At 35.3% G+C, this 11,330-nt stretch overlaps 1 long non-coding RNA gene across 1 annotated transcript; it reads left to right on the forward strand.

Annotated features, from left to right (window-relative positions):
• Positions 1-6,996: 6,996 nt before the first annotated feature.
• Positions 6,997-7,877, forward strand: LOC148037686 (uncharacterized). The gene is made up of 4 exons (XR_015690798.1): positions 6,997-7,091; positions 7,180-7,544; positions 7,635-7,712; positions 7,799-7,877. It is a non-coding gene; the product is annotated as an uncharacterized LOC148037686 (long non-coding RNA).
• The last annotated feature ends 3,453 nt before the right edge of the window (positions 7,878-11,330 follow it).

Consider the following 11,330-nt stretch of genomic DNA (forward strand, 5'->3'; position numbering starts at 1 on the left):
AGCCTATTATGAATAGACTAAAAGATAACATCATTTATATAATGTTGTGTGTGTGTGTGTGTGTGTGTGTGTGTTTGCACATGTCTATACATAGAAAGTAGATTAAACTCAGTAAAAAAGCAAAACTTAACAACATTAAAATGGGACATTAGACAACCAAATCAAGAGAAGCCAAATCAAGACAACATTTAAATGGGACATTAGACAACCAAATCAAGAGAAGCCAATAGAGTAGAAGCATATAGCTCAAAATATTCACTATTGTAGACATTGGGTGGTGCCTAGACAAGAGCCAAAAGGTCAAGCAAGAACTAGCATAGAGGGAGTATTGTAATAGGGAAAATAAGAAAAAGATAGGGACTTACAGATAAATGCAGGGGGTAGAATTTTAGAAGCAATATATGATATAGTCAACATAAATTATCCCCCTAATGAATGTTAAACAATTATGATATAGTAAACATAAAACAAAAAGATTCATAAATAAACCATAATAGTATATTCATGAATTTTTAACATGATGAATAGGTGGTCATTTTGGGATTTATTTAAGGCATGATGTGTAATATGCCCATGATGCTAACCTTGTGCTTACAAAATTCGTGGGTTTCAAGTTCTTAATTTTAAATTGAGGAGTTGATAAATTGAAGTTTTCAAAAGGTAGATAATGATAAACTAAGCTCCGAGTGAGTTCTAATAATGTTAATAACAAGCACAAGATATAGAAATTAGCTCACTTAAGCTCACTAAATATCCAAAACTTGACAACCTTAAAATGGGACATTAAGAACAACCAAATCAAGAAAAGTCAAAGTGTAAAAGTGCGAAACTCAGATTATTTTCCATCCTAGACATAGGGAGGTGACTGGACAAAAACTCAAGGGCAAAGCCTCAAGGGAGTATCATATTAGGGGAAATAAGAAAAAGATAGGGACTTATGGAAAAATATAGGGGGTAGAATTTTAGAAGCAATACATGGTATAGTCAAGATAAATTCCCCCCTAGTGAATCCTAAACAATATATGATATAGTTAATATAAGAAAGAAGATTCATAAGTAAATCATAAGAATATAGTCATGAATTTTCAACAAGATGAAGTGGTAATCTTGGGAATTGTTTAAGGCATTACATGTAATATACCCATTATGCTAACCTTGTGCTTATAAAATTTTTGTGTCTCAAGTTCTTATCTAAAAGTTCTAGAGTTGATAAATTTAAGATTTCAATATGTAGAAATGATAAACTAGGTTTTTAGTGAATTCTAATAGGATAAAAATAAGCATAAGATATAGAAACTAGCTTAGACTCAATAAACATGCAAAAGTTAACAAGATTAAAATCGAATACTCAACAACCCAATCAAGAGAAGACAAATGTGTAGAAGTCTACAACTCTGAATATTATCCATCCTAGACATTGGGAGGTGACTAGACAAAAACCTAAAGATTGAATATGAACTAGCCTCAAAGGAGTAGTATAATAGGAGAAATAAGAAAAAGATACAAACTTATTAATAAAAAAAAGGGGGTGGACCTTTAGAAACATGCAAAGTATTAACAATAGTTCAATATGATACACTCCCAAAGCAAAGAAAAGTAACCTTGCTTTGTGGGACCGAGTCATGCAAGGATGTCCATCCCGCAAATCTCACTATATAACACACCCCATTTAGGCCTCATCATCATCATCACTCTCTTTCCTAGATCAATGTAGAGATTCCATAATATACCTTAAAGCTCTTAATCTCACTTCTTCCAATCCCTCCATAACCATGGATATTCTCCTTCCACTCTCATTATGAAATTGATGCTTCTTCCTCTCTCAACCTATTCATCCATCTCAAGAATATTTTTTCCTTCTTTATAAGCTTATAAAGCTTATAACTTGATAAGATTTTCTATTTCATAAATTTTCTTATCAAGCCTAGTTTCTACGTAAAGATTTGGGACCTTGTTTCAATGTAGAAACATTCCAAAATTAGTCTAGAAAAATATTGTGCTTCAATTAGAGTATGGTTAGCTTCCGACCTATGCTTGATAGGTTAAGGTGAGCTTGAGGGCTTCAATTAAAAAGACCATTGCAAATACAAGATAAGATCAACATGTCATGTCATCAATTCATAGCCTTCACTATACAATAGTCAAATATTAACTCAAAATGCATGAAACACAAATTGCTAAAGAGAAAAAATAAAGAGAGTGCAAACAACATGACAAGAGAATGGAAGAAAAGATGTGAAAGGCTAACATGCAAAAGCAAGAATTGTAAAAATCCCAACTAAATCACCATTGAAAACCCAAATTAATTTTCCCTTCCAAGCTCCCTTTTAATGCAAACTCGGGCATGAATTTAATGCTAAGATCTTCATGTGTAATCCCATGTACTTTTACATGCGATTGTGAATCTTAAACATTCCAATGCCAAAACTAGGCTCCAAAAAAGTAAAAATGCAAAAAGTATTGGGGAAAATAGGTAAGGGGAGAGAGAGAAGGAGACAAAGACAAAGACAAAGATGGAGCTAATCCACTATTGTTACCTACCCTCTAATTAATTCCCTACCTAACCTCTAATTAATTCCCGCCAAAGGGATCGATGCCCTTAGTGTAGAGGAGGGAAACAACTTGTCCGCCATCGAATCACCTGCAGCTCATTTACAAACAGTTTGTCTGCCATATTCGCCGCGCCCGCCAGCTGCTGCTGCCCGATCGGGGCGAACCGTGGAGGCGATCGATCCTTCTTGGGTCTCGGGAACCACCACATCGCCAAGCTAAGCACAGCTGCCACCTCCACCTGGAAGCGAACGCCGACGCCGTCAGCGCTGTCTTGCCCCGCTCCACTAGCAGGTATCACCAATACGCTCTCTGTCGATACGTGTGTAAAAAGCGACAATGTAATCTCTGATACACGACTCCTCTGATACGTTCTCTCTGACCCGGAAGTGAACGCCGACACCCACCCACCCCCCCGGGCTTGGGCAGGCCCGTGCAAGGATGCTCAATCCATAAAGGACTGCGCCGTGTAGGACTGTGATCTCCTGTTGTAGTCGTCGTAGAGGTGCAATCCATTAAAGTGATGATGGTTGGTTGTCGGTGGGCGAGAGCACGCCACATCTAGTGAGCAACTTCTTTCTAGTGCGGATGAGCTAGCACGTCGATCAATCGATATAGATGTGCTGCATATTGTTCCTGCAATGCCCAAGACTGCGGTGGCAAACACCAAGAGCGTGGTGCGTTCCCTAGCACCAAGTCATAGGCTCGATTTGGCACACGTGTTGCCGGTGAGGAGAGAGATGGATGAAGTGAGGAGCATGGAGCGCTGCTGCATGAGTGCATTGCCTGAACACACGTGGGGGTGGGTCGCAGTGGCAGTGGTAGTGGATGGAGCAAGGTGTGGTCAGGGGATCAGAACTAGTCATGAACGAAAAACGGGGGGTTAGGGGGATCCTGCTGGTCCGGTGAGCGCTGATCAAGGGGTCCAAAACTCCGGAATCTCGAAGCAGGCAGCGGCCGACGGCAAGCTGCGGAGCTTCGGGTCGGGAGTGAACTCCACACAGCAGGGTTGGTTCACGCTGTATAAGCGCCTCTTCCTGCTCTCTTTCCTACTGAACTTCTGCTTCCTGCTTCCTGAGGGTGCTCTTCATGCTGGCCGTTGCACAGCAAGCAAGATAGTCTGCACCTTGCCCGCAAGACCATGGAGGATGAGAATCCTGAATTAGAAGCGGTTATGAAGGAGTAGTTCTTCAGCTCATTCTCAACCGAGGCGAGGTAGTGAAGAATGTTAGCCGTCGTCTCCTTGATTGAATGGCACACATCTAGAAAGGCCACATCCACATCGTCATCCACGTCATATTGAGTGCTGCTAATCGATGAGGATGTCGAGGAGTGGGTGGAGATGAGGACCGCCATGGCATCCACGTGATGCGGTTATGCTGTAGCTCAGAATGTAGCAATTATAATGAGGATCCGTTTTGAGCTTGTGATAATATTGTGTTTTGAACTTGTTTGGGTTAGTTTTGATAGGCTATTGTGATGTGTTTTGAGCTTGTTTGGGTTAGTTTTGATAGGCTATTCATTGTTGTAACAATGTGGGCAACAAGCCTTTTTACTAAGAATGTTTATGCCTATTGTGTCCACTAGTCTTTCTGGTATACTACATGTATACCATGATGTATACTACATGTATACCATGCTTGGGAAAGGATAATTGCTGTGATGGGCCTTATTTATAGCCCTAGGGACACGACCTTCCTATCCTAGCAGGGTTTTGTAATCTCTGACTTTGCTTGTTTTGAGGAGATGTCCAACCATGCTTGGGAAATGATAACTGTTGTGATGGGCCTTGTTAGCTCTAGGGACACGATCTTCCTATCCAAGCTGGGTTTTGTTATCTCTATTCGTTATGGTCGTTGGCCAAGATATCCTAGTAAGTATTGTGAGAGCTACAAGGCTGAGGAAAATCAAAAGTGGATTCAATGGTGTTTGCCTTATGTACTATGTGAGATTGAAGGTATTCCGAAGGTATTCTATGACCTAGGATTGATTCTAATAGACATTGCTCATGCTTTTTACAACTACACTCACAACAATGGTTGGTCTAGAGAAAATATAGACACTTTGAGAGAATTGCTTGGTTCATGGAGAGTAAGCTCTGAGGAGCTCTTAGGATCAAACTCAGCTCCTTTGGAACATGTTGCAGGTATAAATATTTTTTATTTTCTTAGTTTTTTCATTTATATAGCAATTATATTTCACTTTAATCGTATATATTTTCTTGCCTTACTAAATGTAGGTTTTGGAGAATTCTTGAATGACATTATTAGACATGGTAGTCATGATGCTTTCTGGTGTTATATTTATGAGCGTATGGTCTCAGTATATGTCAATATCAAAACAAATAACAAAGATAATGAGATTTCTTATGCAAACTACCAAAGACGAAGATTCTTTACATGGATATTTATGCATATTACAAAAGACCAACGTGACAGACTTATGCCGTATCAAAGGATGACAAGAGAACCCCACAAAGCTTTACTACCACCTGATGGATACTTAGTGGATTCTAATAGGTACGATGAATGTCCAGAATGGCATGCATCAGGTCTCATGCATGTATCATGTGTGGAGAAAGCAAAAGAAATATGGAGTTTTTTAGAAAAGGCTAATGATTGTGCATGCAAAAGAGTAGCTCTAACAAAGGGAATAACCATAGGAGCAAAGAAGTTAAGACGCAGAGATGCAACTAATGAAGAAAAGAGATATGTTCATCATAGCTTCAACATAGAGGTGGAAACACTGACAGAATATAAAAAGGTTTTTCTAAAGGGAGAAGTTTATAAAGTGGGAGATAAAGTGGTGGTAAGATGCGATGAAGACTCTAGAGTGGACATAGATGTTGGCCATTGGAAAGCATGCATATCATCATTTTTTTCGTTTGAATGCAATGGTGAAGTGAAACTATTTTTTGGAGCTTATTACTACAGACAATGTATTGTGGTTGAAAGTGGCCATGAAAGTCTAGTTGTGGATACCACTACAGGTATGAGTGTCTTGCAAAATGGTTTTGTTCCATTTTCATGGGATTGTATTAGACCAATACAATCATTGTTACACAAATTTATTCCACTTCAACATGGAAACAATATCATCGCATATGAGACAAAAGATTTGAGACCAAGGTCACGTTTGATTAAGATAGGTTGCATCGGTTGCATTCCTCCTTGGCCAGAGGAAAATGATGTTGTCTATATGAAGTCTCATCTAGATGCTTTATGTGAGCCAAATGACCTCAAATGTGCGGTTATAAGAGCAGTACACTATGAAATGAAGCAAGTAAAAGTGGGATGGCTAACTAATGTACACTTGCAAGAAAATATTTGGAAAGTGAGAATAGAGGATCAAGATTGGAAGGATTGGTGGCTATGTGTATCCACAAAAAAGCAATGGCAAGTACTCAAAACAAAAGCAATTGCAATTGACAACAAAAGAAAGATTGTACCTACCATGTGGCGTTCGCATGAGCATGAGGCAACAATGTTATGACGGTATGTTTATTGAAGTCTTTTTTTTTTGTATTGCTTAATGTAATTTACATTTTCAAACATTATGACGGTATGTTTATTGAAGTCTTTTGTTTTGTATTGCTTAATGTGATATACATTTTCAAACATACATTGCAAATACTTTCTTATTGTTACCATGCCTATGTAGGTTTGCCATGTCGACTTCTAATCTAGAGATGATGGCTCTTTTGAAAAAAATGACGAGTGAGGATCCCAAACTACTTGGGCTTGTGGATTCAGTTGTGGAAGAAGTGAAAGGTAACTAACTCTAATAACTAAATTTATACCTAATTTTATTACTATTTTATGTGTTCTAATCCAAGTGCTAAGGAATTAAGTGATTTAGTTTGATATAGTACTTCTTTTTAAAAAATATAAGTCTCTTATGTTTCTAAACTTTGGTTTATTATGTGTACATAAAGGTAACAAAATCACAAATGCAGGTACAAGAGATAATGGAACAATGAAAGCTAAGGAGGTCATTGGCCCTAATGTCTCTTCAAATCACGATACAGGTATATGTCTTTTTTTCCACTAAACTTTGAAAATTTAAATTTGTACATATATTACATCTTGCTTTATTAGGTGATTCATTTTGAGATTAACTAGCTTTAATTAGTCTCTTTGCCAAATTTAAAATGTTCATAGTTATTCATATCTTTAAACTTTGAGTAATTGTGTGTATATATATATAAACATAGATAAAAGAACAACAAAAGGTGGGAAAAGAGGTAATGTAAGAAAGGGAGATAAGGAGGTTACTTGCGATAATGTTCCTTCAAGTCAAGATGCAAGTACCAACTTTAAGGATAAAAAACTTGTAGAAATTTGGTGACCCAAATTGATACACAATATCTAATTACTTTCTTTTGTGTTATTGAAAATTTTCATAACCTTGTATTATCGTGAGCTTTGGTTAACTCTATGTATATATAGGTAAACAAGTTACTAAAGATGACACAAGAGACAATGTAAGAAAGGAAGACATTGAGATTGCTTGCCTTAACACTTCTTCAAGCCAAGAATCAGGTATTATCAGCTTTCTTATGTTGATAATGAGTCATTTTTTGAAATGATTATACTAACTAATGATATTTGATCACTTGAGTATCAATAGGAGTGATACGCATACCATCATATGATGATATCTATCGGCCACCCATGTTGAAATTTAGAGAAGAGGGTAGACTTTATGGAAAAAAGCTATTGGCTGAATACTTTAAAAGTCAACACACTGTCATGCTCGAAAATTATCATCGAGTACGTAGGTGGTTTGAATCCTTAAACCCAGATGATCTACGTTATAAAAATGTGGATAAAAAGTATATCATGAAAATTATATCAGAGAATCACCATGAGATTTTACCATTGAAGTTTACTGGATGTGAGTACATATGGAGAGAGAATGACATATATGACTGGTGGAAGGGTACAAAGCAAGATGAAAGAAAGTATTTGAAGAAAAAAGATTTTTTAAAGAAGGTAAGTTGATTGTTACTTTTTTTAATTGGATTTCCTAATATTTGAGGTGTAGATTCTTAGTTATTGAACTATTAATCTTATGACATATAGAGAGAATTATCCACATCTCTTGGAGTGGATGATATAGATAAGCTTCAAAATGTATCAAATGACATAACATCATCAATGGTAAGATGATTTATAAGTTTGAAATCATAAGTGTAGGATTGGCTCTTTTTCTCCCATACTCATTTAGGGGTGTCTATTGATGGCAGAGTGAACCATATGTTGCTACTATTGATTCTAATCAACTTGATGTATACATTCCTAGCATGGATGATATTGCGAATGAACAAGGTTTGAAAAAGATATCTTATAATCTTATATTTTTAACAATACAAGCAAACAGATTTATCATTGCAGGTAATGCTTTTGAGCTCATATCTAATAACTTTCTTTGAGAATGTCTCTTATACAGATACTTATACATTAACTTTCATTTCCCATAGATGAATATGTTCGTGGAGGAAGAAAAGAGCTTTGAAGAATTTCAATGTTATACATCCGATGAGGTTCTTTGCTTTATATTAAATTTAAGATTAACCATATGATTCATGTTCTTAACAGTATCTTATCCTTTACATGCTTAAAATGTAGGATGTTGAAAATGAAGATGAGACTCTTGATATGGAAAATTGTGCCAGCTTCTCAAAGTTATTGTCACATGGTTTAGACAAAATAATGTACTCAACTAAACGTCAAGAAACTCTGGAACAAAGTATCCATAGTTCAAGCAATGATAAGGTATGTAACTTTTTTTTCTATATAAATGTTTTTAATGTGATTACTAATTTTAGTTTTGAATGTAGGCTAATCCAGATGATGACATTAATGAAACATCTCGAAAAAGTCAAAGAAAGAGGAAGGTATTTGATATATGTTTGTGAGAGAACAATAGCATCATAGTTTAGTGAATAACTAAAGATATGATTTATTAAATAACTATTTATTTTACGTATTGACTAGCCAAGTGAGAAGATGAAGGATATTTTGCAACAAAGGAGCATGAAATGAGGTACCAGTATCAACGAAAAAGAACCAAATGTGCTAGATGTAAATGTTTATATTTTTGTTTATGTCATACATGAAAAGCATAATCTAATCTTTTTATTTTATTTGAATTAGAAATTTAAATATCTCCCAAACCAAGGCATTGAGATTAACATTTCAAATGATACTCAAAGGGTAACTTTATTGTTAATTTATATTTTAATTAGATATATATAATTGTAGTCATGTAGTTGAATTTGTAGCTTTGAGATTAACATTTCCAATGATGCTTAAAGGGTAGCTTTATAGTTTATATATATATATATATATATATATAAAATAGTCATGTAGTTAAATTTATGGCTTTTCATATTATAATTCGTGTCATTTAATTATCTATACATAGTATAATAAGTTACTTATTATCTTTTTGTTATTCAATGCAGGTTAATATGACAAAAGAGAACATGGAAACCATACTTTTGAAGTATCTTAGTGTGCCTACAATTCATGATATGTACTTTTCTTTAAAGAGTACATACATGAATCTCAAAAAGATTGAAGCTAGCTTTCGAGTCTTGATTAAGGATACAAAGAAGCCAACAAGTGATGATATGATTAAGGAGATTGTTTATTGGCTACTAGGAAATGGCAAAGTTGTATTAAACAAAAATAGCAATGTGCTTAGTCTAGATGATGTGGAAGTTTTAGCATAACTTCTACTTTGAGTTAAGAATTTATTGCTTTTCAACATATTAGAGATTTGAGGGATTACTCAAACATTTATTACTTTGGAACATATTGGAGATTTAAGGGATAAAATATTCAAGACACACATGTTGCTTAATTAGTTTTTAGTTCTATGCTCCTTTAAAAGTATTTTCATTTTTCTTTTGGTTGCTAGAAGTAGATGTTGATGTCTTAATTTGTTTAATCTATTTTGATCATTAGATGTATGTTATTGATCCTTACTTAGAAATGATGACATTCTCTATATAAATTTCTAGTTAAAAATTTATTGTGTAATTTCTTGTTTGATATTAGCATGTTTAAGAGTAAGGGCAAAGTAGATAAATTGATAAGGAAAAAAGAGAATTCCCACGGAATTCCGTAGTTGAAAGTACATATAAGTAGGGAATGCAAAAAATAGGAAAATTGAGAGATTTCCTAGTGAGAGTACCTAGGGAATCACATCTAGAATTTTTTTCCTATATATGGAATATTTCTTATATAGGAATTATTCCCTACATAGAAAATTCTATATTTTCCTATGTATGAAATATTTCCTACATAGGAATTTCCTATGTAGAAAATTCCTATGTAGGAAATATTTCCTACATAGAAAATGTCTTATGTGATTCCCTACTTATTCTCACTAGGAAATGTCCCATTTTCCCTAGTTTTTACTTTCCCCACTTATATGTATTTTCAACTAGGGAATTCCATGGGGAATTCTCTTTTTTTCCTATATGGGGATCGATTGAAAGTTCCTTGTGATAGGCCAAGGAAGGGAATAAGTCATCCAAGATAAAAGATGGAGAAAAATGATGAGATTTATGAATATCAGTATTTTTGCCCATTTTTGATGGATTTTTGTAATTCTATCTGGGCTGGCTCGTCAACTAGATGCGTTCCGAACATTTTGAATACCCGAACAACTATATTTGGAGTTCAAATGATGAAGTTATGATCCAAACAAGTTGCAAACAAACATAAAATAGAAAAAACGAAAATAGTGAAAAGCAGTAGAAAAGCAAATGCCAAAAGCTAAAAGCAAAAAGCCTAATGTGTGAGAGTGTGGATAGAAAACTATATAAGGAGATGAGAATGGAGAGTTAAGGGCCTTTCCCCTTGCTTTCAATTGTATTATGTGAGAAAGGAGAGTGGAGGGTCGCATGCTAGAGTGAGCTCTAGTCATGCCAATTTGGAAGTTGGAGCTTTTGGATGTCAAAGCACCGAGCATCGGATCAAGGTTGTTAAGGTACGAGAATATATTTCTCTTTTTTTTTTGAATTATTGGTATTTCCATTGTGTGGTTGTATGATGCTCTACCTGCATACGGGTTTTAAATTTTTTGTGAGCTATAAGAGGCATTGTTTTTAGTCTTTTTTTGTGGTGTTTTATCGAATATTTGAATTTTTCAAGTTGTGTTGTGCATTCGACAAAGTCGATTACCCTAACCGACACTCCTTAATGTCTCATTATCAGGTTGTGAGTGATTCTAGTTCTTGATCACCGCTCGCGTAACAGCGCATTGCGCGATTTCACTAATCTTTATTTTTACATAAAATCCTCTCAAAATAGCTCAAAGCTACACACTTTCTTTTACATGTTATCCTAATCTAGAAGTTGTCTACAGTTTTATGGATTTTTACAAGAGATAATATCTAAAATATCAAAAATTGGCTAAAACTTATCCAAAAATCCAATATTTTTGAACCATGGACACTAACACTAATGTCTAAAATGGCGTTGACTCTCTAAATCAATAAGAAAGCCACACTCTAGATTTTTTTTACATGATGTGCGTGTAGCGGCACGACATCCATCCCCTCCTAGCCTACACATCCTCTAGCATGTGCCAAAGTCTTACGAATCTGTAGTGTCAAAAGAAGTATCTTCTGCCATGTCAATATCTTCATCTTCTGCCTCTTCTTCTTCCTCTATATCTTCATGCTCTTGAATTATATCCAAGTCTTCTAACTCATATGTTGAACTTTCTCTTCCTTTGAAGAGCTTGATTCTTTTCCTAGCTAC

The sequence above is a fragment of the Lygodium microphyllum genome, chromosome 4 (assembly GCF_053477565.2).
Source record: "Lygodium microphyllum isolate KBCC chromosome 4, Lygodium_microphyllum_v1.1.10, whole genome shotgun sequence".
Taxonomy (NCBI): domain Eukaryota; kingdom Viridiplantae; phylum Streptophyta; class Polypodiopsida; order Schizaeales; family Lygodiaceae; genus Lygodium; species Lygodium microphyllum.